At 35.2% G+C, this 26,671-nt stretch overlaps 2 pseudogenes; one reads left to right on the top strand and one right to left on the bottom strand.

The window, feature by feature from the left end:
* Positions 1-10,743, bottom strand: part of LOC141494231 (ras-related C3 botulinum toxin substrate 1 pseudogene) — a 72,333-nt pseudogene extending 61,590 nt beyond the window's left edge.
* LOC141494230 (putative monooxygenase p33MONOX pseudogene) lies at positions 10,742-24,691 on the top strand (annotated as a pseudogene).
* The last annotated feature ends 1,980 nt before the right edge of the window (positions 24,692-26,671 follow it).

Genomic DNA, 26,671 nt, shown 5'->3' with positions numbered 1-26,671 from the left:
TAATACTAGGCAGTCACAGAAAATTAATTGCCTGTGTAAAATCAAAATAAAATACAAGCATTGCATTTAGAAATCTACTAGTTAGGAGAGTTAGTAGCCCCAGTGACAAAATAACATCCTAAAAATTATTATCATCATTATCATCATCATCAATAAATTAATATTATACCATTGATTCATTCACAATACTTCAGTAAAAGTTTCTTTAAAGCTATTCATTTTATAGCTATGGTTTAATTACATTTGGGATTCTGGAATATCAGAATAGAGGTTATCTTTTATACATACATCAAAAGGACCATTAAGATGTTGACTAGAATGTAGTGCCACCTGGTGGGCAAGGAAATGTTGTTTAAGGGGAAAATGAAATCTGGTTTGACAACTGTAACAAAGCCAAGATAAATCTGATATGGGCTAATTACCCTTCAACATTGATTTGATTGTTACTGAGGTCAGTTGTTATTTATATATGTAACTCACTCACAATTTTATTTTCTGATAAAACTATTTCCTAGAAATATATCTCCACATAAGAAGAAATGTGATACAATTGGAGTCACTTCATATTTTGAGTAATCAGGGTCAATATATTCATGACTCCAAGATTGAAATACACTTTCTTTAGATCTATGTTGTAGCTTCTTCACTGAAACCTGGATACCATCAAAAGACCATATACTGCCTCTCCTGGGTTGTGATGTAGTATAGGGAAGTATGTCTCTTGCTTATAGATAGTGGCTCTGTAATCTATCTTTGGGTTTATCACACAGTGGATTGTGATACTCATTTGCTACTATTTCTTTTGTACCTGATATATTCTATAATTTCTTAGCCAGTAGACATGACTGTAACTTTTTGAGAACCTTTTAGATCTGTTATGGTTAGGCCACCTTCCTTTTACATTTTAAAAATAATTCCCTTGATATTTCTGACCTTTTGTTCTTCCAGATGAATTTTGTTAATATTTTTTCTAGTTCTAAAAATAATTTTTGATAGTCTGATTAGTACAGCATATGTAAATATAAATATATCATCCCACAGTCTTCTTGCTCCCTCTCCACATACTGCCACATACAGCATTGATTGGGACTAGCTTTTTAATTGATTTCTTTTTTCTCTCCTATTATCTTTAGAACTCACTAAATGAAACTTGTTTTGTCTAAAACTTTTGCCTTCCCCAAAGTAAGACTGTTATCATTCCCTTTAAAAGTTTTTCTTCTTGTCATCAGTTTCTCTTTAAAGTAGTTTTCTATAGTATATTCTTAAAACTGTAGATAATTTTGGTTTCACTCCCATTTTTCCTTTTATGCTCTTAAGGAAGAGAGGGCAGGGGCCAGAAGAAAATAGAATATATGTTGAAAGGAAAACCCATATCTAATTGTCATAACTGGCTATGTGAATGGGATGTATTTTCCCAACCTATTTACCAAAATCATAACTTAAAAGTATAGTTTATGCTGTTCCAACCATTCTGGAGAACAAATTGGAGTCATGCCAAAGGGGTATAGTATATTTTTAAGTTTTGCTAATTAATTTCATATAAATGTTGTGAGAATTTCACTCTCTTTATACTAAATATCTATATTTCTATTATCTTCTATTATAAACTGATTATGAAAAACATTGATTTCTTCTTATACCTGTCCATTCCATATCTAAAATATTTCCTTATTTCCTTCCTTTATTCTCATGTTTATTTTAATCCTGTCTTTATTCTTTCACTAAACACTAAAAAGTACTGATTTATGATGCATATAGATTTACATTTGTCAATTTGGGAATGGCTTGTTTTTTTCTTTCTTTTTCTTTTTTTTTATAAATTAGACTCCAAGTCTCTTTATATTTTAGAAATGAGTCCTTTGTCAGAAACACTAGTTGTAAAAATTGTTTCCCAATTTACTACATTTCTTTTTTTCTTGGTTAGAATACTTTCTTTTGTGTCAAAGCTTTTTAATTTAATGTAATCAAAATTATCCAGTTTGTTGTTGTTGTTGATGTTCTCTAGCTCTTCCTTGGTCATAAACTGCTCTTCGTTCCATAGATCTGACAGGAAAGTTGCTTGTTATTCTCCTAGTTTGTTTATAATATTGTCTTTTATATCTAAATCCTGCATCCATTTTGATCTTTTCATGATATATGGTAGGAGATGTTGGTCTAATCCAAGTTTCTGCCATACTATCGTCCAGTTTTCCCCCAGCAGTTTTTAATGACGAATCAGTTCTTCTCCCAGAAGCTGGACTCTTTTGGTTTATCAAACAGCAGATAAAAATTTGCCTCTAATCTATTCCACTGATACACCATTCTATTTCCAAGGCAATACCAGACAGTTTTGATGACTGAAGCTTTATTATATAATTTCAGATCTTGTAAGGCTTAGATGCCTTCTTTTGTATTCTTTTTCATTAAATTCCTTCATGTTCTTGATTTTTTTATTTTTCCATATGAATGTAGTTATATTTTTTTCTAGCTCATTAAAGTGATTTTTGTAAGGTTGATTGGTATGGCATTAAATAAGAAGTTTAATTTAGGCAGAATTATCATTTTTATTTTATTAGCTACAGGCCAATCCATGAACAGTTGACATTTGCCCGGTTATTTAGATTCAATTTTATTTGTGTGAAAAGTGTTTTATAGTTGTTTTCATAGAGTTACTGAGTCTACCTTGGCCAGTACACTCCCAAGTATTTTATGTTGTCTGAAGTTATTTTAAATGGGATTTTTCTTTCTACCTCTTGCTGTGTATCTTGCTAGAAATATATAAAAATGCTAAAGGTTTATGTGGGATTATTTTATATCCTGCAACTTTGCTAAAATTGCTAATTGTTTCCAGTAGTTTTTTAGATGACTTTTTTGGTACACTAGGAATACCATCTTGTTATCTACAAAGGGTGAGAATTTTAGTTCTTCCTTTGCAATTCTAATTCCTTCAATTTTTTTTCTCTTATTGCTGAAGCTAAAATTTTATTACCATATTTAATAGAAATGATGCTAACAGGCATCCTTGTTTTACCCCTGATCTTATCAGGAATTCCTCCAGCTTATTCCCATTGCATATATGCTTTCTGACTGGTTCAGATAGATACTGATTATCATTCTATAGAACAATCCATTTTTTCCTACTCTCTTTAGTGTTTTTAGCAGGAATTGTTGCTGTATTTTGTCAAAGGCTTTTTACAGCATCTATTGAGAAAATCAAATGGTTTCCTGTTATATTTTTTGATATAGATAATTATATTGCTAGTTTTCCTAATATTGAACCAACCCTGTTTTCCTGGAATAAATCCTGCTTTTTCATAATGTATTATGCTAGTGATAACTTTCTTTGCTAATCTCTTTGCTAAGACTTTATTTAATATTTTTGCATAGATTTTCTTTCTCTATTTTGATTCTTCCTGGTTTGGATATCAGAAACATATTGGTGTCATAGAATGAATTAGGCCGAGTTCCATCTTCACCTGTTTTCCCAAATGATTTGTATAGAATTGGAATCAATTTTTCCTTAAATGCTTGAAACATTTCATTTGTAAATCCATCTGGCTCTAGAGATTTTTTCTTAGGGAGTTCATTGATGGCTTGTTGAATTGCTTTTTCTGAGATAGGGTTATTTAGGTATTTAATTTCCTCTTAATTTAAACCCAGCAACTTATTTTTTTTTGTAAATATCCATCCATTTCACTTAGATTACCGAAATTATTGGCATACAGTTGGGCAAAATAGTTCTAAATTATTACTTTAATTTCCTCCTCATTGGTGGTGAGTTTGCTATTTAATTTTTGATACTAGCAATTTGGTTTTATTCTTTCTTTTTGATGAAATTAACCAGAGCTTTATCTATTTTATTGGTTTTTTTCATAAAATGAACCCTTGATTTTATTTATTAGTTCAATAGTTTTCTTGCTTTCAATTTTATAAATTTGTAGAATTTCTAATTTGGTATTTAATTTGGGGGGTTAATTTGTTCTTTCTCTAAATTTTTAAGTTGTATGCTTAGTCCATTAATTTCCTCTTTCTCTATTTTATTTGCATATGCATTTAGAGATATAATATATACCCTAAAAACTACTTTGACTGTATCTCATAAGTTTTAGTATGTTGTTTTACTATTGTCATTGTCTAGGTTGAAATCATTAATTCTATCTATAATTTGTTGTTTGAACCACTCATTCTTTATAATGAGGTTATTTAGTTTTCAATTACTTTTAGGTATATCTCTCCATGCTCCATTATTTCATATCATACTTATTGTGTTGTGGTATGAAAAGGAATAATTGACTATTTCTGGCTTTCTGAATTTTATTATGTGGTTTTTATGCCCTAGGACATAGTCAAATTTGCATGGGTGCCATGTACTATAAGAAAAAAAAATATATTCCTTTCCATCACCATTCAATTTTATCTAAAGATCTAGCATGTCTAGGTTTTCTAACATTCTATTTACCTCCTTAACTTACTGTGTATTTTATGTTTAGATTCATCTAATTCTGAGAGAGGAAGATTGAGGTCTCCCACCAGTTGAGCTTTGCTGTCCATGTCTTACTGTAACTCATTCAGCTTTTATTCTAAGAATTGGGATGCTATATTGATTGGTACATGCATATTTACTATGGAAATTGCTTCATTTTTATGGTATCTTTAGGAGGATATAGTTTCTTTCCTTGTCTATTTTACTGAGATCTATTTTTGCAGCTGTTTTAAATGAGATAAGGATTGCTACCCCTGCCTTTTTCACTTCAGCAGGAACATCGTCTATTCTGCCCCAAGCTTTTACATTTACTCTGTTTATATCTCTAGACTTCAAATGAGTTTCTTGTAAGCAGTATAATGTAGGATTTTTAATATACTCTTCTCTCTACTTACATTTTATAGGAGAGTTCATACCATTCCATTCAAAGTTATAATTAATAACTCTTTATTGTCCTCCATGATATCTTCCTTCTATTTATATTTTCTCCTTTTTTTATCTTATCCCTATTTCCCAATATTTTGTTCCTGAATACCACTTTCTACAATGTGTTTTACTCATTTTTTCCAACCCTTTTCACTTGCTTTCCCCCTTTCCCTTTGCTTATTCTTCTTTCCCTTCCTTCTGTCAATTCCTCCTTTTATCCCTCTTCTCCCTTTCTCCTCTTAATACTTGAAAGGTAAGATGAGTTTCTAAATGCAACTGAGTGTGTGTGTGTGTGTGTGTGTGTGTGTGTGTGTGTTTGTGTGTGTGTGTGTGTGTGTTAATCCTTCTTTGAGCCAAATCTGTTGAGAGTAAGATTTCTCCTTTGCACCTCTTCTGGTGATGTAATTTACTCCATTCAATTTCTTCTACCCACCTGTCTCCTGTTTTTAATCCACTCTACCATTTTTTTGCATTTTAAGGGAGAGTTCATCACATTCACATGGAATCAAGGAGATCGAGGAGAGTCAACCTAAGAATGATTGGTCTTTTCTATTTATTTCACTTTATTGCCCTCCAAACTATCTTCCCTCTGTATTTTCCCCCATTTCTCACTTTATCCATATTTCACAGTATTTTGCTTCTGAATACTATCACCTTGCCCTCCTATGTCCAACCCTCTCCCTTTTCTTTCCCCTTTCCCTTTGCATCTTCTTTCTTCCCTTGTTTCTGTTAGTTCCCTTTTTCCACTCCCCCCCTCTTTTACCTTTTAATACTTGAAAGGTAAGATAAGTTTCTTAACTAAGTGTGTATAAAATAACTTTAAGTCAAGTTTGATAAGAGAAAGATTCCTCCTCTCTCACTTGTTTCCTTCTGCCCCTCTATTGCAATCGGTCATTTGTATCTCCCAATGTAATGAGATTTAAGTCATTCAATACCCTCCATTCTCCCATCTCCTAACTGTACCCTTTCAAAGCAGGTACTGTTTTTAAATCATTTTATCTGAGTCACAGAAAAGTCATGAGAGTCCATCACTTCTGGCTAAGTATATTCTCTCTAATAGAGTTACAATTCTTAGTAGTTATGAGAATCCTTCTTCCAGGTGAGGATACAGCCATTTTCATCTTACTGGATACCATTTTTTCTTTACCCCTTTTTTAACCTTTTCCTATGTATCTGGAGCCTCCTGTTTGATGTCCAAAATTTATATTTAAATTTAGTCTTTTCATCAGGAAAAGTTGAAATTCTCCCATTTCATTAAATGTTCATCTTTTCCCTTGGAAGAGAAAGCTCAAATTTGCCAGATAATGGATTTCTGGCTGCATTCCATGCTCCTTTTCTCTTCAGAATATCTCATTTCAGGCCCTTTGGTCTCTTAATGTTCAGGCATCCAGGTCTTGCATAATCCTTAATGTGGGTCCTTGCTTTTAAATTGCTTCTTTCTGGCTTTTTGCAGGATTTTCTCTTTTTTTATTTGATATTTCTGGAATTTGGACAAAATATTTCTTGCTGTTTTCATTTTAGGATCCCCTTACTTGAGGGGATCGACATTCTTTCAATAACTATATTGCCCTCTGGTTTCAAGATATTAGGGTAATTTTTCGTCACTAAATCCTGTAAAATTAAGTTGGGGTTTATTTTTTTTTCCTCTTCAATGATTGCATGAAGGTCTATAATTCTTAGGTTATATCTCCTTGATCTATTTCCAAGGTCTGTGATTTTGTTGATGAGGTATTTTACATTTTCTTCTATATTTTTCAGTCTTTTAGTTTGTCTTGTTGTCTCATAAAGTCATTACTTTACATATTCCATACTTTTTAAGAGAAGAATTTTCTTCATTTACCTTTTGCAACTCCTTTTCCAATTGGTCAATTCTGTTTTTTAATGAGTTTTGTATTTATCTAAGTGTAGTTTTGAGAGAATTATTTTTTTTTGTGTTTACCCAATTGAAGATTTTAGAGAATTATTTTCTTTTTGCATTTGCTCAATTATTCTCAATTTGTTTTCATCCAAATGTGTTTTCCAAGGATTTGTTTTCTTATTGTGAGATGCTAATTTTTTTCTTGCAAGGTGTTAATTTTCTCTTGAATTTCTTTTCTCAATTTTTCCAATTGATTTTTAAAGTCCTTCCTGGTTTCTTCAAGGAAGTCTTTCTGGACTGGATATCAATTCATATTCTTCTCAGAAGTTAAAGATCTCTCTGGTTTAGGATCTGTGTATTCAGAGTAGTTTTCAATGAACTGCTCCCCCCCCCCCCCCCCAAGGAGGGGTTGGCTCTCAGAGGTTTGCTTTTGAAAACCCTAGGGGCTTTGTTCACTAAGTTTAGTAACTCTAAGTGTGCCAGGCAGTAGGAGCTGCTGATTGCTTTCTCTGGCATGTTTGAGGCCCTCTCCTAGGCCTGGGGGTGTAAGGGGCAGCACAAGGGTCCTTGAACAAGGTGAGCTGGGCCCTGGGGGAGGTGGTTAATCTGTCTTTCAGCTGAGGGAGCTCTGAGGCCTGAGGAGGTGGAGTGGGGGGAAGCTGTTACTGTTTCTTTTCTGGGAAGAGGGCTCCACCAAAAGTATGGAGTTCAGTGCCCCTGAGCCTAGAGGGTCGATATCCAGTCATGCTCTGCAAATCTGTTCTGGAACTTGCCCCCATCCCAGCTGGTATTCACCAGATCTCCACTCCACCAGCCAAAGTTCCAGGTTAAAGTTGGTCCTTGGACTCACCAATCACCAAAGCCTCCCCAGTTAAGGCTCATCCTGTGGCTTCACCTTGCACCCTCTGGTTCTCTGCTGTCTGCTCCCAGTTTCACCCACCATCCCTTGAAACAGAACTTTTGGTAGGTATTCTTCACCTAGTGTCTCTTTCTGGGTTTTGTTGATCGAATTTCTATTCAGAGGCTTTTTTTGTGTTATTTTTGAAGGGAAGCCAGGAGACCTTAGCATAGTGCCTGTCTTCTCTCCACCATCTTGGCTGGAAGCTTCCTTATATCTTGAAGTATTGAATTCAGAATTTTATGTTTTCGTCAAAATTTTCAGCAAGCCCAATGATTCTTTTTTTCAATTTTATTTATTTTATTTGTGTGCAAATTATTTTTTATACATAACTAAAATATTCTTGTTTAAGAGTAAACATAATGCCCCCCAAAATATAGACCCTCATGAGCAATAAAGTAAAGAGGAAAAATTAAAATTAAAATTAAAAAATAATAATAATAGGGGGAACTAGGTAGCACAGTGCTCAGGTCACCAGTCCTGAAGTCAGGAGCACCTGAACCCAAATCTGGCCCCAGATACCCAACAAAATCAACAAGCTGTGCAACCTTGTGCAAGCCACCCCAACCCCACTGCCCTGCAAAAACCAAAACAAAAAAAGCAAAATAAAATAAAATGAAAATAATAATGATAATAATAATAATAATAATAATAATAATAATAATAATAATAGTGGTCAGGTGGTGCAGGGGACAGAGCACTGGCCCCGGGGTCAGGAGCACCTGGGTCTAAATCTGGCCTCAGACACCCAATAATCACACAGCTGTTCGACCCTGTGCAAGCCACCCAACCCCATTCACCCCAAAAGCCCCTCCCCAAAATAATAATAATAATAAAAAATGTGCTTCAGTTTGTGTTCCAACACCATGATCTCTGACATGGGTGGATCACATTCTTTAGGATAAGTCCATCACAAAAGCTACTTCCATAATTTTCCACTTTTCCCATTGCTGATTGCAACTCCCTCCATTTGTAATTTCCCAGTACCATATTATATTTTCTCTCTCCTTGCACTTTGTCCCTCTTCTTAAATGTGGTATAGGGTAGCTGAGTGGTGCAGCAGATTGAACACCGGCCCTGGGGCCAAGAGGACCCAAGACCACATACCACCCCTAAGTAACAGCAACCACCTGGCCCTGTAGTCCCGGACAGGCCATCCAATTACAGCCCCTTGCAAGAAGTACAAAAGAAAATGTGTTATGTCTGACCACTCTCCCACACAGTACATCCTCTCCTCCATCCCCATTTCCTCCTGTTCCCCCTTCTCTCCTTCTTATTCTAGATGTCTATACCCCATTGAGTATATATGCTGTTTCCTCTGGTGAGAGTGAAGATTCCCTCATCCCCCCTCGCCTTCCCCGCTTCCATATCGTTGCAATAACTCAGTGTAATAAAAAATTCTTATTAAATGAAATATCTTAGCCTATTCTACCCCTCCTTTCTCTAACTCCCATTACATTTGCTTTTAGCTATTGACTCCATTATTACAATATATTATAAATTCAAATTCAGCTCTCTCCTGTGCTTCATATATAAAATCTCCTTCCACCTGCTCTATTAAATGAGAAGTTTCTTATGAGTATTATCAGTAACATTTTTCTATGCAGGAATACTGTTGTTCATCATCATTAGTTCCCTCATATTTTACCCTATTCCTCCACTCTCTATGCTTAACCTCAGTCCTGTATTTGAAGATTAAACTCTCTGTTCAGCTCTGGTCATTGCAACAGGAACATTTGAAATTCCCCTGGTTCATTGAAAGTCCATCTTTTTCCCCGGAAGAGGATGTTCAGTTTTGCTTATTCTCGGTTGCATTCTGAGTCCTTTTGTCTTCTGGAATATTATATTCCAAGCCCTATGAGCCTTTAATATAGTTGCTCCTAAGTCTTGTGTGATCCTGACTGCATCTCCATGATATTTGAATTGTGTCCTTCTGGCTTCTTGTAATATTTTCTCCTTGATTTAGGAGTTCTGGAACTTGGCTATAATATTCCTGGGTGTAGTTCTTTTTGGATCCCATTCTGGTGGAGATCAGTGAATACTCTCAATTTCTATTTTGCCCTCTGCTTCTAGGATATCTGGGCAATTTTCCTGTAGGAATTCTTTAAAAATGTCAAGGCTCTTTTCCTGATCATGACTTTCAGGTTTCCCAATAATTTTTAAATTATCTTTCCTGAATCTTTTTCCCATATCAGTTGTTTTTTCAATGAGATGTTTCACATTTTCTTCTAATTTTTCATTCATTTGGTATTGAAGTATTGTGTCAACTTCTTGTAAAGTCAGCAGCTTCCTTCAGCTCCATTCTAGAGCTGAAGGATTTATATTCCCTCAGAGTGCTTTCACATCTCTTTTCTAATCTGGCCAATTCTGCTTTTTAAAGCATTCTTCTCCTCAATAACTTTTTGAACTGCTTTATCCATTTGACCTATGCTGGTTTTTAACATGCTATTTTCTTAAGCATTTTTTGGATCTCCTTGACTATGCTGCTGATTTCTTTCTCATGTTTTTCAGGCCTCTCTCTCATTTCTTTTCCCAATTGTTCTTCTATCTCCCTCACTTTATTTTTAAAATCTTTTTGAGCTCTGTCATAGCCTGAACCCAATTTCCATTTTTCTTGGGGTCTTTAGATGTAGGAACCTGGACTTCCTCATCTTCAGATTGAATATTTTGATCCTTCTTTTTATCATAGACAATGTATTTCTCAGTGGTGTTCACATTTTTTTCTCTGTTTACTCATTTCTCCAGCCTATGCCAGGTCTTGGGGTGCTTCCTGAGTTTTTGAGTATTATTGGGACAACCCCCCCACAAGGAGCTCAGTGTGTGAATCTTCCCTCCTTATCTTAGAATGAACACAAGTGCACCCATGTGCCACAGGGCTGAGGTGGGGGGGGGGGCTGCTGTTCTATGGGAGACCTAGACTGTGATCAGGATATGAATGTGGTCAGAGCCCCAGAGTACTCTTCCAGGTACAGAGGACAGAGCTCAGAAGTCTCTCTCCACTACCCAGCTAGGCTGATTACTCAAGGCTGAGTTGCTTGTTGGTTCCTGCTTACGGGCTCTGCCTGCTTCCAGTTCCTGAATCTGGGTTGCTTCAGCCATGTTGCTTTCCAAGTTGTGCCCATATTCCCGGGGTGTAGTTCAGGAAACTGCCCCTGCTGCTGTGAGCTGTGGCTCCCAGGTACCTTGTGGCTGCCTCCAGGAGGCTAGAGTTCCTTCATTCTGGTGGGCTGCCCCTCTAACACCATGGAGCTGAGCCTTTCCACTGTTACCTTGGAATTGACAATTGCCTCACTGTATCCCTCCATGAGTTCTGTCTCTTGAAAATTTAGAGTCCTTATTTTATAAGTTTTGAGAGTGAGCACAGAAGAGCAATCTTGACTCCTCCTCAAGCCCAGTTATGTTTAAATTGTCTTTCCTGCATCTGTTCTCTAGATCAGTTGTTTTACCTATGGTGTATTTTACATTTTCTTCTATCTTTTCAGTTTTTGGTTTTGCAATCATTCGTTTCCACAGATTCCAATTTTACCTTTTGCAATTCCTTTACCAATTAGTCAATTCTATTTTTTGAAGAAGTTTTCCATTTGCCCAATTATATTTTTGAGAGAATTATTTTCTTTTTGCACTTGTCCAATTGTATTTTGGAAGGAATTGTTGTCTTTAGCAGATGTTAATTTTCTATTTCAGTTCTTTCCCCAATTTTTCCATTTGATTTTGAAACTCTTTCCTGATCCTTTCTGATAAGTCGTTCTGGGCTAAAGATTAATTCATTTTTCTCCTCTAACATTCTAGTCCTCTTTGATTTAGGATCCTTGGCTTCAAGGTAACATTCAATGGACCCTACTTTCCACTGACCTTTTTTCATTTTCCCAGTATCTTGTGTTGGGGGTAGGGTTGTTCACAGATGTTTGATTTTGAGATTCCTAGTGGCTTTGTTCACTGGGCCTAGGAACTCCAAGTGGGCAGGCTAGTAGGGGATGCCCAATGCTTTCTTTGGAGTGTTTGTGACCTTGATTAGTGGCCTAATAATAGGCCTGAGGGATGCTTTAGGGGAGGGCTGTTGGATCTGGGTTATCTTAGAACATAGCTTATCTACTAAGTCCTCAATCAGCACAATGTCCTTTTCAATCCTTGAACTGAGAGTTCTGAAAACAGCCCTAGCTTTGAAAAGCCCAGATACTCTTAGGGACCCAGGCATCCTGCAGACTATTCCTGGATGACTGGAGCCAGTTTGCTGTGGTAGCTGACACAGCTCAGGCTGCTTTATGGTCCTTTCCAACCCCTGTGGAGCAAACCCTTCTTACAGAGCTTTCAATTTGTCTTGAGCCAGAAAATTGTTTCATTCAGTCTTTATATGGGTTACACGACTCCAACATTTGATTAGAGACATTATTTAAAGTTTATTTGGAGTGTTCTGAGGGAGAACTTCTGGGATTTCCTCCCTTCACACTACCATCTTGGCTCTGCCACTCCCTACTTTCTTTCTCAATGGTTTATGGTATCACCCTTTATGTGAATCATGTTTCCATATGGATATTATCTTGGTATAAGGTGTGAGGTTTTGGTCTATGCTCTAAGTTTTGACATACTATTTTCCATTTTTCCTAGTAGTTTTTCTCAAATAGTGAGTTCCTATCCCTGATGTTGGCATCTTTGTGTTTATTCCACTGATCCAGCACTCTTTTCTTAGCCAGTACTAAATAGTTTTGATGATTGCTGCTGTATAATATAATTCTAAATCTGATACAAGACAACCTACCTTTCATTATTTCATTAATTCCCTTGATATTCTTGGGTTTTCTTTTTCCAGGTGAATTTTTTTATCATTTTTGAATAGAATCTTGCTATATAATTCCCCTCCCCTCCCCTTCCTTTCCTTCTTCCCCCTCTCTTCCCTTCTTCCCTTTCCTTTTTGCCAAAACTCATTTCTCTTGTTGATCACATCTCCAAATGTTTCTTTATGACATTGGTCCATCTGCCATTTCCTCCTTCTCTATATTTTTATTCCTATTTAACAGAAGATGGAGCTGAGGCAGATAAAGGTTATGTGACTTGTGCAGGATCATGCAGTTAGTAAGGGTATGAAGTTGCATTTAAACTTAAATCTTCCTAACTCCAGGGACCCTTTAACCACTACTCCACAAAACTTTTAAGTTTCTGACTAACTGGCTTATTGATTGATTGACAGAGATCTCCTATCTCTTTGTGGTAATGGCATGAAATTTTGGGAGTTCATATGAAAGGAGAACTCAGAAACACACTACAGTGACTACATATTAACAAAATGTGTTTACATATCTGAAATCTTTTTGTAAAAAAGATAAATAAGAATTCCTTAAAGAGAAATATTTAATTTCAAATGTTTATATGAATCAATTATGGTTACTCCTACTTTCTAAATCCCATATCCATCTTTAATGGAATTAATGGCATGTATTCTGTCTATTAAATTTAGACAAATAATTACTCTGACTATGTGCATGAACAATTCATTATTACCTATAGTATAAGTGTCTTTGTGTCTAGTAAAGTTATATCTTACTTGTCAAATTGTTTTTGGTTTAAAAATATTTTAAAATCTATGACTTTATTTATTATCTTATTGCATTTTTAACTGTTGGTGTTTATTTTTATTTGACAGTCAATGAATTTATTCTAGGTTTGCCTTTTTAGTACTGGCTGATGCTTTATACTGTATTGATTCCCAATATTTTAATCTGACCTACTGTTGATATGAAGATCATACTGAGAAGTAAGATGTTTACATCTAGCTGTGAATAGCACTTATATGAAATAATAAAAATTGTCAAAAGCTGAGAAATGAAGTAAGCCAGGTGCTTGTTTGCTTTCAAGGATATATTGCTATGTAGCTTAAGATTAGAAAACTTCATAATACATGAGACATGGGGTAGTTATGAGCAGTAGGAAGTTGTTTCTGTTATTATGAGTATATTTAAATAAAAATAAATATCATTATACCAATAAAAATCATCCAGCATATGGGTTGCTAATGATATGGGCATTATAAATGACACACAGTACATCATCAAGGACACATATGACCAGGAAATGAGACAGTGATAAGTGGTCATTCAGACTGAAGGACCCTTATCTCAAAAATTAGGACTCACACAGATCAAAGGACATATTTCACCTGAGAGTTAGTCTCAGATCACCCTTCCTTCTCACTCATCTTCCAATACATTCATTGAACTGGAGTCAAGTGGGAAAAAATGACTTCTTTTCTGAAATCTGTGATATTTCTTTCATTCTCCACCCACCAACTTCCCATTGTTTAGAGGGTAAGAACTGCAGTTTTAATAACCACAAAACCATTAAAGAGAGAGACTGCAACAAACTAGTTACTATAAACAATTTAGACCTCCTGATTCTTCATCCCACTATGAAGTCACCATTTTATGAAAAAGAAAAGCCCTCATACTTCCCTGGAATGTTCAGACAGTTCAGTCCTACCAGTCTACTGTCCCTTTGGTGCTTTTCCTTCCCTTTCCTTTGTGACTTCTAGATCACCAGTGGATTCTTTATGAATTTCAATTCTCTTTATTTTTTCTTTTCACAATCGTTCCATCATATCCCCATAGAAACCTGATTCTCAAGAAGACATAGTATATTTGACCATCCTCTTCATTTTTGATCCCTTCTTCACTCTTATTAAAGTCCTAGAAAAGAAAGTCTACCATACTTTTTGACTTATTATAGGCCTAGAAAGAAACTTTAAAGGAAGATTTTACTTAGTTGTCTTAGGAAAAGCTTTCTTCAAACTTACTTTATCTTTCCACTGCTTCCTGATAATTTTTGAGGGGTGAATGACCCATATGGACAAAAATATTTAAATGTAGCTTTTCTCATAGTGACAAAGAATTGGAAATTGAGGGAATGCCCATCAATTGGGGGATGTTGAACAAATTCCATATGAATCTGATAGAGTACTATTATTTTGTAAGAAATCAGAAAAGTCTGGAAAGACTTACATGAAAACTGTTGGTGATTGAAGTGAGCAGAACAAGGCAAACATTGTATACATTCACAGCTACATTGTGTGATGATCAGCTATGATAGATTTAGTTCTTAGTAGTTCATGGATCAAGGAAAATTCTAAATGGCTTGTGACAGAAAATACTATCCATATCCAGAGAAAGTATTATGGAATCTAAATCCAGACCAAAGCATACTATTTTTAGTTTTTAGTATTATTTTTATGCCTTATGTTTTTTCTTTCTTGTTCTAATTCTTCTTTCACAACTAATATAGAAATAACCAATATATGACCTACATAGAAATATGTTGTGGGACACAAAATCTTACAAAAATGAATGTTGAAAATTACCTTTGCATGTAGTTGGAAAAATTAAAAAAATATTTTTAAAAAATCCAATTCTTTTATCAGAATGTCCATTATGTGGTCGCTGAATGAGGATCTAACTTTTAGAGTACAGTAGGTTAAAACATAGTCATTGATGTTGCAAAATTGATTCTAAGTAACATCTGTATCAATCAATGCCTCAAACTGTCTCTTGAGACTCAAAAGTATTGCACGATATCATTATTCTTTTGAATTTTTCTTTGTTTCAGGCTTTTCATTTATTTCATGGTTTGCCATGGTCAAAAAATTAAGCTTGAGAGAATCAGTCTACTATTGATGAGTACTTTTGGGTTTTGTCATGTTAATTTCTGGGTTTCAGATATAATCTCTTTAAAATAGTAATTTAAATGTAATTTAAATAGTAATTGATGAGGTACATTAAAAATAAAAATTAGAAGAAAAACTAAAATCAATAACATCAAAATAAAAAAATTCTTCTCTTACACAGAACGTCTGGAATTCTTATAAATGGATCATCAAACTCTCAAGTAGTGCTAGGATTGAATGTACTTTAGGGCATACACACTTAATAATTACAACTGAGTCCTCCCCTAGCTTTACTCTAGCTGTACCCTGTAATACAAAATTAATCATTATGATATCATTAAACCTGAACTTTTACTCAAGAGTAATATAAGAGCAAATATACTATAACAGTTATTTAATATAAAATAAATTATATAATAATTAAGTATCATAATTCACACATCAACTATGGCACATTTTTCTACCAGTATACACAGTGGTGAAAATTTCTCACAAATCTATAACAATGTCATGAAAGTGAGAGAAATTCATGTTCTTAGACTAATACACAACTATGAACTGAAATTTTGGTGATCTTAATTCCTTCAGGGAAAAATCTGTTTCCACACAACATAATTAAAATGTTAAAAACCCATGTCTTTTCACCTTTTTCCTTTTCTTATCTGGTCTTGAACTGACTGAACAGCAATAACCAACTTTTAAAGGGGTATTGTACAAGTGTTATACTATTATAATAACAAATAGTTCCTTTAGACCAGAGAACTACAGAATTCTATAGATTGTCTTCTTGGGAAGAAAGCTGCCCAATCTAGTTCTTCACTCAACTGAATTTGACAGTATTCACTCAGCTTTCCATTTATGCAAATAAAGAATTCTAGAACCGGATTTCCTCTTCCTTATACTTTTCCTTCACATATTAATGATGATAGCAAAGAGGAACCTATAGGTGATGCTAAAGGGCAAAAAGTAAAATTATGGATCCCTTCCAATCAAAATGTTCCTGACTTTTTCTTCAGTCAGTACAAAAAGAGTTATTCAGTCTTCTGGCCAAGATGGCAGAGAGAAGACAGGCACAGTTCTAAAATCTACTGATCTTTCCCCATCTATTATATGAAACAAACCTCTTAACAAAAATCTGAATGCAGAAAGAAAAGTCAGGAAAAAGAACAACTTCAGGATTTGTTTTCTGTAGTCCTGGGTGAGGTTGGGTGTAGAGGGCAGATCAGCTGCTGATCAGCATGATTAGCTTCAGGGTTGGAGCCCAGGAGCCTGAGGGTCTGACAGCGGGACCTGCTTGATCACTAGCAGGGCTAGACAGAGGGGACTTGGGTAAACTAGGGAGCAGGGGCATTGGTGTTGGCGCTGACCATCTGGAGCTTGCTCACAGGGCTGAGGGGAGAGTTACGGTGCAGGAGAGCTGTGGACATCATCCCGGGATCCTATGGTCTAAGGAACTCTGAGTCCATGCCTCTATTGCAGCTTAGGCCTCTTCCTAGAACAAACACAATTACATACTATTTCTGCCCCAGGCACAGGGATGTGAGCAAGAGAACCAGCCCAACTGACAATAGGGAGAAAGATGACCTTACCCCAGAGTAAAGGACACCATTGATTGTAAACAAAAGTATTTAACAGCTTCAATTACTCCCTACAGGCCAAGGGAGAATGCCTCAGTCAAGGTCACAGACACTCCAGAGAAAGCAACCAGCACCTCCTACTGGCCAGCCAGAGAAATTTCTCTCAGTGAATAAATCCTCTAGCACCCCCTATTGACCAGCTGGAGATATTGCACTGAGTGAGTAAAGCCTCTAGAGATCCCAACATCAAACCTCTGTGAACCAGCCCCTCACAAATCAAAGTCTTAGCAAAATGAAGAAGGATCAGCAGAAACGTGGATCCATAGAAAATTTCTTGGAAGGAAAAGACCCTAACTCAGAGAGATCTAGAATCTCTGAGGAGAATATGATCTGCTCTCCAGCAATGAAAGACTTCCTGGAAGAAATAAGGAATGAGTTTAAAAGTCAATTGGAAAATTTGCAAGACTCAATTAACAACCTGCAACAAGAAAGTTAATCTTTGGAAAATATAATTGGACAAATACAAAATGAGACTAATTCTCTCAGATCCTCAACTGGGTCAATGCAAAAAGAAAATAATTCTATCAAAACCTCATCTGGTCAAATGGAAAGCCCTTTCAAAAATAGAATTGACCAATTGGTAAAGGAGTTGCAAAAGGTAAGTGGAAAAAATCTCTTCTAAAAAATGAATGGAGTCTGCGGAACTAATGACTTCATGAAACAGCAAGAGCCTGTTAAACAAAACCAAAAAATTGAAAAAAATAGAAGAAAAGGTTAAATACCTCATCAGCAAAACCACTGACCTAGAAAATAGATCAAGGCTGGGCAAAGTGAGAATCACTGGATTTCCTGAAAATATTGAAGAGAAAAAAATCCTGGACTTAATGTTACAGGATATAGTGATGGAAAATTGCCCTGATATCATGGAACCAGAGGGTAAAGTAGTTATTGAAAGAATACATTGATCCCCTCTGTAAAGAGATCCTAAAATGAAAACACCAGGGAATGTTGTGGACAAAATCCAGAACTATCAGATAAAAGGTACAATCCTGCAGCAGCCCGAAAGAGACAATTTAAAAACCAAGAAGCCATAATCCTTAGGGATTATGCAGGACCTGGCTGTATCAACATTAAGGGCTCAAAGAGCCTAGAAGGAGATATTCTGAAGAGCAAGGAAACTTGGAATGCATCCAAGTGTCCCCTATCCCACAAAACTGAACCTTCTTTTTCAGGGGAAAAGATGGACATTTAATGACATGGAAAAATCCCAAAAATTCCTGATGAAAAGACCAGAGCTAAATAGAAAATCTGGACATCAAACAGGAGACACATGAAAAGATAAAAAAAGAGGGGGTAAAGAAAAAAAACTGCTATCCAATATGTTAAAACTGTCTATAACCCAGCATAGGAAAAAAGATTCTCATAACTCTTGAGAATTGTAACTCAAACACAGAGGTTATACCTAGCCAGAAGTGATGGATGCTTATGACTTATCCATGAGACTGCTATCCAATGGGATGAAACTGGCTATAACCCCACTTGGGAGAAAGACTCTAATAACTCTCAAGAATTGTAATTTTATTAGATAGAATATGCTTACCTAGAAGTGATGAATACTCAGAATTTTCTAAGACTCAACTATAATGATTTAAGAACACTGCCTTAAAAGGGGGGACAGGAAGGAGATGGGAGGAGGGAGGGGATTGAATGGGGTAAATCTCATTACATTAAAAGCTACAAAAGATCTATGGTAATACAGGGGAAGAAGGGAGAACATGAGAAACACCTGAATCTTTTTGTCATCAGACTTGGCTTAAAGTTAACTTTGACACACACTCAATTAACTTAAGAAACATCTAACCTCTCAAGTATTGAAAGGGGAAAAGAGACAGGGAGGGGGAGAAAAATGGGGAACTAACACAAGGAAGGGAAGGAAAAAGGTAAAAAGGGAAAGGGGAAAGAAAGGGGGAGGGGGTGGTTATCGGAGGGCAAACACACTGAAGTGTGTGGTATTCAGAAATAAAGTACCAGGGAATAGGGATAGGGACAGGAATAAAAGGGGAAAAATACAAACATAGGGAAGATAGCATGGAGGACAATAAAGAGTTAGTAATTATAAGTGTAAATGTGAGTGGGATGAACTCTCCCTTAAAATAGCAGATATATATATATATATATATATATATATATATATATATATATATATATATGTGGAAGGAAACTATATCCTCCTAAAAGGTACCATAGATAATAAAGTGATTTCAATACTTAATATATATGTACCTGTTGGGATTAGTATCCAAATTCTTAGAGGAGAACCTGAAAGAACTACAGGTAGACATAGCAAAACTCTACTACTGGGAGAACTCAACCTCCCACTCTCATATCTAGATAAATCAAGCAATAAAATAAACCATAAAGAAGATAAGGAGGTAAATAGATTGCTAGAAAAACTAGATATGATAGACTTATGGGGGAAACTGAAAGGAGAAAAAAGGAATATACCTTTTCCTCTGCAGTGCATTGCACATATACAAAAATTGACCATGTACTAGGTAATTAAAAACCTAATGATCAACTGCAGAAAGACAGAAATAGTGAATACATCTTTTTCAGATCACAATGCAATAAAAATCATATGCAATATTGGGCCAGGGAAGATATAGACCCAGAACTAATTGGAAACTGAATAACCTCATTATAAAGAATGAGTCGAACAAACAACAAATTAGAGAAAGAATTAATTATTTTATCCTAGATAATGACAATAATGAAACAACATACCAAAATTTATGGGATTCACCCAAAGTGGCTGTCAGGGTATATATATTATATCTTTAAATGCTTACATGAATAAATTAGAGAAAGAGGAAATCAATGAATGAAATATGCAACTAAAATAATTAGAGAAAGAACAAATCAAAAATCCCCAATTAAATACAAAATTAGAAATTCTAAAAATTAAAGCAGAAATAAATAAAATTGAAATAAAAAACTATTGAATTAATAAATAAAACCAAAAGTTGGTTTTATGAAAAAACCAGTAACATTCATAATCCTCTGCTCAATTTGATTAAAGATAAAGAAAGAAGAAAACCAAATTGCTAGTATCATAGATGAAAAAGGTGAACTCAACACTAATAATGAGGAAATGAAAGTAATAATTCAGAATTATTTTGCCCCACTCTATACCAATATATTTGACAATTTAACGGAAATGGATGAATATTTACAAAAATATAAATTTCCCAGGATAAATGAAATGGAGATTAAATACCTAAACAGCCCTATCTCAGAAAAGGAAATTCAACAAGCCATTATTGAACTCCCTACAAAAAAATCTCCAGGGTCTGATGGATTGAGAAGTGAATTCTACCAAATCTTTAAGAAACAATTGGTTCCTATTCTATATAAACTCCTTGAAAAAATAGGGGAAGACAAAACTCTGCCTAACTCTTTCTATGAAATCAATATTGTGCTGGGACCTAAACCAGGAAAAGTTAAAACAGATAAAAAACGTATAGACCTATCTCCATGTTGAATATAGATGCAAAAATATTAAATAAAATCTTAGCAAAGTGATTACAAGTTATTACTAGGATAATACATTTTAACCAAGGAGGATTCATCCTAGGAATGCAGGGTTGGTTCTATATTATGAAAACTGTTACAATAATCAATTATATCAACAACCAAACTATCAGAAATTTTCTGATCATATCAATAGATGCTGAAAAAACTTTTGACAAAATACAGCACCCAGTCCTACTAAAAGCACTAGAGAGGGTAGCAATAAATGGACTGTTCCTTAGAATAATAAGCAGTATCTATCTGAAACCATCAGCAAGCATTATATTCAACAGGGAGAGACTAGAGGCATTCCCAATAAGATCAGGGGTCCAACAAGGATGCCCAGTATCACCATTACTATTCAACATCATATTAAAAATGTTAGCTTCAGCAATTAGAGAAGAAAAAGAAATTGAAGGAATTAGAATTAGGGAAGTAGAAACAAAACTCTTACTCTTTGCAGAAGACATGATGGTATAACTAGAGAATCCCAAGAAATCATCCAAAAAACTACTGGAAACAGAAATTTTAGCAAAGTTCCAGGATATAAAATAAATCCTCATAAATTTCCAACTTTTCTCTATATATGACTAGCAAGATACAGCAAGAAGAGCTAGAAAGAGAAATCCCATTCAAAGTAACCTCAGACAATATAAAATACCTGGGAATCTATTTGCCAAGGCAAACTCAGAAACTTGTTGAAAACAATTATAAAACACTTCTCACATAAGTTAAATCAGATTTAAATAACTGGGAAAACATCCACTGTTCATGAATATGTAGAGCTAATATAATAAAAATGACAATTCTACTGAAACTAAACTATCTGTTTAGTGCCCTACCAATCAAAATTCCAATAAATTATTTAATGAGTTAGAAAAAAGTTGTAAGTAAATTCATATGGAGAAATAAAAAGTCAAGAATTCCAGGGATTTAGTGGAAAAAAATGTGCAAAAAAGGCAGGGCTTAGCCCTACTTGTTCTAAAAATTATATTATAAAGCATCAGTCATCAAAACTGTCTGGTATTGGCTAAGAAATGGAGTGGTGGCCAGAGGAATAGACTAGGTGCAATAGCAGGAAATGATTATACTAATCTGCTGTTTCATAAACCCAAAGAGTCCAGTTATTGGGATAAAAACTCTCTTTCATAAAAACTGCTGGAAAAAATTGGAAGTTAGTATGGAAGAAACATAGATTAGGCCAACACCTCACACCCTTTACCAAGATAAGATCCAAATGGATACAGGATTTATACCTAAAAACCAATACTATTAGCAAATTAGAAGATCAAGGACTAGTTTACCTGTCAGATCTATGGAAAAGGAAGCAGTTTATGACTAAGTACGTGATGGAGACCATCACTAAAAGCAAACTAGATGATTTTGATTACATTAAATTAAAAACCTTTTGCACAGACAAAACCACTGTAAGCAAGATCAAAAGAAATGTAGTAAACTGGGAAACTATCTTTAGAACTAACGCTTCTGTCAAAGGACTCATTTCTAAAGTATACAGATAATTGAGTCATATCTTTTTTTTTTTTTTTTTACAAAAAAAGCCATTCCCCAATTGACAAATGATCAAAAGATATGTAAAGGCAATTTACGGATGAGGAAATCAAAGCCATTCATGGTCATATGAAAAATTGCTCTTAATCATTACTTATTAGAGAAATGCGAATCAAAGCTTCACTGAGGTACCTCCACATACTTCTCAGACTGGCCAATATGACCAGAAAGGATAATGATCATTGTTGGAAGGGTTGTGGGAAATCTGGGACACTATGACATTGTTGGTGGAGCTGTGAACTCATTCAACCTTTCTGGAGAGAAATTTGGAATTATGCCCAAAGGGCAGCAAAAATGTGCATACCCTTTGATTCAAGCAATACCACTACTGGTTCTATACCTTGAGGAGATGATGAAAAAAGGGTAAAAACATCCCTTGTACCAAAATATTCCTAGCAGGCCTGTTTGTGGTGACAAATATTTAGAAATCAAGTAAATGTCCTTCAATTGGGGAATGGCTTAGCAAACTGTATTTTATATATGTCATGGAATGCTATTGTTCTATTAGAAACCGGTAGGGATGTGAATTCAGGGAAGCCTGGAGGGATTTGCATGAACTGACACTGAGTGAGATGAGTAGAACCAGAAAAACTCTACAACTTAAAAGCAACATGGGGGCAATGATCAACCTTGATGGACTTGCTCATTCCATCAGTGCAACAATCAGGAGCAATTTAGGGCTCTCTGCAATGGAAAATACATACCATCTGTATCCAGTGAAACATCTGTGGAGTTTGAAGAAAGACCAAGGACTATTAGCTGAAATTTAGAAAAAAGAACTGATATCATTTTGTCTGATCTTGCTATCTCTTAATCTTTATGTTTCTTTCTTAAGGATATGATTTCTCTCTCATCACACTCAATTTGGATCAATATTTACCATGGAAACAATAGAAATACTGACAAATTGCCTTCTAATGGGGGGGATGGGGGAGGGAAGTAACACTAGGGGAAAAATTATAAAACTCAAAATAAATAAAATCTTAAAAAATGCAATGCCAACTAAAATATGGAAGTTTCTAAGTGTGATGAATTCGCATGTTAGGCAGGGATTATTACTGAACTATTGTAATAAAGGGGGATTTTGTAGGGGAAAAAAAACCAAAAAATATATATTCACTTCAAATAAGTAAACTCTCCCATTTAAGCAGTAGAAACTTCCCAGTCAGGTAAATATTTTTTTAGCCTCCTATCCTCTTGCTTTTTCTGTACTTCTAGTGGCAAATCATAACCTCTAAGTGGTTAGCAAGTTATTTTTCCTTTCTAAAGTAAAAATAATGAAATATAACTTTTGTCAATTAATAAAACTTATTTAATTTTCCTGTAGTCACCAGTTACATGATTTACAACATGAGAACACGTTTAAAAAAATCTAAAGAAAGAAACTGAGGAATACAGAAGCCAAGCAATCGTAAAATAAAATACATTATATAATAGAATAAAACAGAAGAGAATTGACAAGTAAAAGAAAACGAAAATTTTTAAGGGGTGAGGCTATTTCTAAAAAAAAAGGTTTAAAAATAAAAAATAAGTAACTATAAACAATTGGCTTTTCATCCAATGTCCTCCTTCCTCAAAAGGCATCCGGTCATTTCAGAATCAGGATAAGTAAACCCTAGTGCTCTTAAATACCCACCAGGTCTGAGAAGCCCCAGCTTCCTTTAGGTAGTAATTATATTCTCTTTAACTTGGGAAATCTTAAGTAGCAAAGCTGGGTCTAATTGAGTTGAGTGGAAGAAGGGAATTGTCTCAGGGAAATCAGAAAAGCTGTGTCAGGAAACCTTTGCATTACAATATCAACCCTTGGTTGAATCAATGTAAATGCATACAAATTTGTGAAGTTTAAATAATTATAATCAGTCGCAATGTGTAAGCAATGGAAATTTTTCTTAACGAACCTCAAAATAAGACAAAAGATTCCCCTTTCTTTGTTATTTGACAAAGCTGTAGAAATACCAGCAATAGGCTCGCGGTGCTCCTGCCGGCACAGTCCCGCGCGGGTCCTGGAGCCACTTACATCATGGCCTCGCTTCGCCCAGTGCTTCGGCGCCTAGGGAGTGCCGGGGCCCTGGAGCCCTGTTAGTGCCAGCCTACTGTCCGGGCCGCAGCCCCGGGCTACGGACTGGCTCTCCCCATCCCTGCCCCGTCCCACCCCTCCTCACCTAGCAGACACAAGGGAGCATCCAGAGCTTTGAGCAACAGGCAGGGTTGAGAGACGCAGGGTACACTCCTCATAAAGGCCTCACCACAGAAGAAACCAAGTACCACCATGTGGCGGAGGCAGTCCATAAATTGAAGTTTCAAAGTGGAGACCACTCCAAGTAGTACACCCCATTCTTCTCCCAAGCAAAAACCCAGAGGCTGGTTTTCTCATGGATCTTCTACTTCCTTGCCTGGCCTAGACATTAGCAGCATGGATGCTAGGAATGGAGACAGAGACAAACCCTCATATGAAAAATGGAGCCTTTTTGGATCAAGAACCCTTCAGAAATCTGACTCAGGTTACAGTGTCCAGTCCTTCAGAGGTAATCAGAAGCGATCATCAATGGAACTTATTAGAGTTCAGGCAGCCTTCAAGCCACCTAAAATGGATCTTCCAGGGATGGAAGGAAAGAAACAATCTCCCCGGATGCATAACCTCAAACCAAGGGACATGAATGTGTTGAGACCTACAGGGTTCTAAATCTCCCTTTTCATATGAGCAATATTATTTTCCCTGGTGATCCTCTGTTATGTAGAGAGAGAATCTTACACTTTTCTTTCTTTCCATCCACCTTGCACTTGACATAGGAAAGATGTCATCCATTTACATTTCTAATGAGGATGATATTTCTGGGGAGTTGGTGATTGTTTCTTTAAATTTGTAACAACACAAATCTTTCTAATGCAGGAAGATGTATTTTGTAATGTCCCAAAGTTGGTTTAAATAACTTCTCAGAGTACAGTTGACTACAGCCAATTACCGAGCTATAGAACTAAATTAATTGTAGGGGGCAAGGGAAATAAAACCTAGTAGACTTTGTTCTGCATATTTATCCAAGATAAAAAAAAAAGAAATACCAGCAATAGCAATAATAAAAGAGAAAAATATTAGCAGATTAAAGTTAGGTAACATTTAAAAAGCCTATCCCTCTCTACTTACTATAGAATGGTTATGTAATAATTGAGAATCCTCAAAGAATCTAATTGATGTAATTAATTGTTCTAATTAAGTATCAGGACATAAAATAATGTTATCACTTCCCCTAAACCAAAAACATTTCTATGTGCCAAAAATAAAATTCGGAAAAAAAACATGAAAAAGGAATGCTTGTTTAAGTTACCTAAATGGATAAAGTACCTTAGTCAATCTTGCAAGCAAAACTCAAAATCTGTATTTAGTTAGTAGTTAGTAGTAGTAAGAAGAGAAGGAGGAGCTAACATTTATATTGCAGTTATATTCCATGTGCTTTTTCAATTATCTAATTTGATCCTCATAAGAAATTTAGAAGGTATTTATTATTATTATTATATTATTATTATCCCCATTTTATAGATGAGAAAACTGAGGCATACAGAGGTGAAATGACTGGCTCAGTCATAAGCTAGTAAATGTTTGAGATCAGATTTGAACTCTAGTATTCCTGGCTTGAGGGTCAATGCTTGATTTCTGAGACACCTTTTAGTAAAATCTTTTGAAATGGAAAAAAAAAATTCTCCTTGACAACATATACTTTCTCTTTTATATTTTTATTACTTAATAAAAACTCTGGAATAAAATAAGTACAATATAAACGCTTTCAAATTTATTTATTCATCCACTCATTTACCACAGGGTACAGGTGCTTCATCAACCTCACATTCCTTCTTCCCCCATCCCTTACGCAAGTACAATCCTGTATATTAGCAATTTGGGACAAAGAATCCTGTTCTAGCTGTAATTGTCCTCTGTTCTCATCTGAGATTTCTCTCTGTGGATCCTTAGCAATATTACTCCTTTGTGGGCTCTTTCAAAAGTATAGCATACCAAAAAGTTTATGGAATGATTCAGAAGTAGCCCAGATAACCAGAAAGATTTTTTCTTGTACTTGCTAAAATCTTTTTACAGATTGTTTCTGTTTGTGGAGAGGCAGGGAAAAGTAACAATCCGTCCCACTCACATATAAATCCATGCTGCAAAGACATTTCTATGAACCTGCTCTCCCTAAAATGGAAAAGAATCATGCTGTATAATTTAGATTATTTTACTATTCATTATAATCATTGTAGTCACAGTGAAATTAATTTTGAATTATTATGGAACACTAATATACATACAAATTAGGAAACTTGGCTACCAATTATGACTGGCAAAATTATGTATATCCATGAGTTATATATTTATTCATTGAAATAATAGGCATGTTCTATACATTGAGGTTGACAGTTGAAATTTGGCTTAATGCAGTACTCAGATTCCTGCTGATTTTTTTTGTAATTTATGATTCATTTCATTGTCCTTAGATTTTATATTTATGAAAAGACTTAGATAGAACCTACTTAGGAGTTGGGGGGAAAAAGGAATCTATGTTTTTGGATGCATTTTTGTTGTACATTGAGTCATCCATAAAAGTTCATTGATCATAGAACAATGACATAGGAATAAAACACCACAATTTCACTTAAAATGAAATTCTACATCTTC

The sequence above is a fragment of the Macrotis lagotis genome, chromosome 7, assembly GCF_037893015.1.
Source record: "Macrotis lagotis isolate mMagLag1 chromosome 7, bilby.v1.9.chrom.fasta, whole genome shotgun sequence".
Lineage (NCBI taxonomy): Eukaryota > Metazoa > Chordata > Mammalia > Peramelemorphia > Peramelidae > Macrotis > Macrotis lagotis.
This window is presented reverse-complemented; position numbering and strand designations above follow the sequence as displayed.